Source organism: Octopus bimaculoides, chromosome 2 (assembly GCF_001194135.2).
Source record: "Octopus bimaculoides isolate UCB-OBI-ISO-001 chromosome 2, ASM119413v2, whole genome shotgun sequence".
Taxonomy (NCBI): Eukaryota; Metazoa; Mollusca; class Cephalopoda; order Octopoda; family Octopodidae; genus Octopus; species Octopus bimaculoides.
This window is the reverse complement of record NC_068982.1, coordinates 135,433,321-135,436,383: the sequence shown is the minus strand read 5'-3', so window position 1 is coordinate 135,436,383 and position 3,063 is coordinate 135,433,321.

The following is a 3,063-nucleotide window of genomic DNA, read 5'->3' as shown; positions in this document are numbered from 1 at the left end:
ATATATATATATATATATATAATATAAATATATGCATATATCCATGCATCTGTGAATAAACGTGTGTTTGTGTGTGTACATGTATGTGTCCGTGAGCGTATGAGTATGCACGTGTGTGACTGTATGAGCTTATGAATGAATCTAGCATATTGATGCAGATTCAGTGGTTTAGAAATCGCTTGCTATGCTTTTTAACCTTCGGAAAATTATTTGTTTGAATGAGCAGAACATGTCTGCGTACTTGCATACGGGTATGAGAGTAAGTGAATGAATCTGGAATACGTTTGTTCAAAGATCACCAGTTATGTTTTTTGACCCTCAGAAAATTAACATTTCCGAATAGTAACATCATGAAACTTCTCATACTTTTGACCAGCTGTCACATTTAACGACGAAGTTTTATTAATTATACATGATTGACGTCACTGTCTGCTGTTTGTCTAGAAAAGTATATAAACAACATCAGACTGTCAACGAAACACCAATACTTTTGCGAATATGATAATAAATAATGTATGATATTACATAGTTTTATAGAAAGGAATGTATAAGTGTGTGTATATATGTGTATCTTTATACGTATATGTTTATATATGTGTATATATATATATATATATATATATATATATATATATATATATATGCATATATGCACACATACACACACGCACACACATATAAATATTGATAGATAGATACATAGAGTGACAGACAGACAGACAGACAGACAGACAGACAGACAGATAGATAGATAGATAGATAGATAGATAGATAGATAGATAGATAGATAGATTGACAGATAGATAGATAGTTAGATAGATAGATATATAGATAGATAGATAGATAGATACATACATACATACATACATACATACATACAAACATACATACATACGTAAATGCGTATATATATATATATATATATATATATATATATATACACACACATATATACATATATATGAACGCATTATACATTACCTGCATGCATAAAGTATATGCATTATATATAAAGATACATATGCCTACATACAAATACATACATACATACATGCATACATACATACATAAACATCATGTGCCATGCACTGCCGAAACCTCGGCGACTACATTCTTCCACTGCTATAAACTGGAAGTGGTTGTCTTTGGGAAAAAATGGCATATACTGAGGGTCCGTGACTTCATGTCTTTTTTTTACTGTAAAATGCGGCTGTTACAGAGACAAAAACCGTTTTGAGAGGGAGAAATCAAATACAGTATTTGTGTGACATTTTATGTTATTGACACCAATTGAATGATGTCTGAAACACATATGGTAAGGAGAAGTAACATAGCGTATCGTTAGAACATTCTAACGTGTTTCCAAATAGATTACCTTATTTACATATTTACAAGGTGTATATATAAAAAGGGTGGAGGCGCAATGCGCCAGTGGTTAGAGCATCGGACTCGCGGTCATAGGATCGCGGTTTCGATTCCCAGACCGGGCGTTGTGAGTGTTTATTGAGCGAAAACACCTAATGCACCACGAGGCTCCGACAGGGGATGGAGAACCATGCTGTACTCTTTCACCACAACTTTCTCTCACTCTTTCTTCCTCTTTCTGTTGTACCTGTATTTCACGCTGAATCTCTCCGAAAACTACGTTAAGGCTACACGTGTCTGTGGAGTGCTCAGCCACTTGCACGTTAATTTCACGAGAAGGTTGTTCCGTTGATCGGATCAACTGGAACCCTCGACGTCGTAAGCGACGGAGTGCCAACAACAATATAAAAAGGGTAGCAAAACTATACAGAGTTATACTACCAGTGGCCTAGCATGTAAAAAAGTCAATAGACAACATATTCAATATAAGAGAAACTACCTATAATAAGTAACTTCTACACGCTAGAAGACAGTCAAACGACTGAAAACCACAAAGTTAAAACATTTCAAAGGGAAAAAAAAAAAAAAAATTTTACCTTATTTTCAACAATTAAACTAGATCAAGAAACAATTAAACTAGATCAAGTCATATACCAGACAATGGGCGAAATCTAAACAACTAGAACAGAAAATTGGAATAACATCGATATGCTGAAGAACACAAAAATGAAATAGACGAATAAAGGAATCAAAACGGGAATGAAAACGTCTACAAAATTGCCACAATAACAATTTTATCTAAATACGTACAGGCATCCCATCATCAGCTGCTATATTGGGAATTATTACGGTTTCGACACCAAGCAGTAATGTTCAATCAAACGAGATCCACCGTTTCAAAACATGTTTAAACACTACCTGGAAATTACACAAAGAAACGTAAAACACAAATCATAAATTAGTACCGCTCATATATTTCTAACGGAACCTAATCCCCACAACACATGAAATAGCATGTAACTTTCCAAACTAGGGATATAAAACTCACACGGAACCCAAAAATATTTTAATGTCTAAAACTCACAAGGATAAGCAATACACACTCACATATATTGACACAATCACACAGGCGTGCGTGCAGCAACACAAGAATATATTTTTTGTTCATTTCTACATACGTGTGTGTATTTATATATGTATGTATATATATATCTATATGAATATATACTCTTATACACGAACAAATATATATCTGTATGAGTATATATGCACACATATAAGCAAGTAAGAATACCTTCAGCGGAAATATATATTAAATTTCGTGAGAAATATCTTTAATATTTATATATTTCTGCATTTTTATATCTAATTTTGCCTGAACTCAACGGAAACAAAAATGGCGCATTATAAAAACGATGTTCATAGGCACATAAACACACGTACACATAATACACACACACGCACGTACGTATAGATACACACACACACACACACACACACACACACACACACACATTTACAGATAGACAGATAGATTGATAGATAGATTGATAGATAGATAGATAGATAGATAGATAGATAGATAGATAGATAGATAGATAGATAGACAGATAGATAGATAGATAGATAGATACATTGCATACATACATACATACATTAATATATATACATATATATATATACATATATATATATATA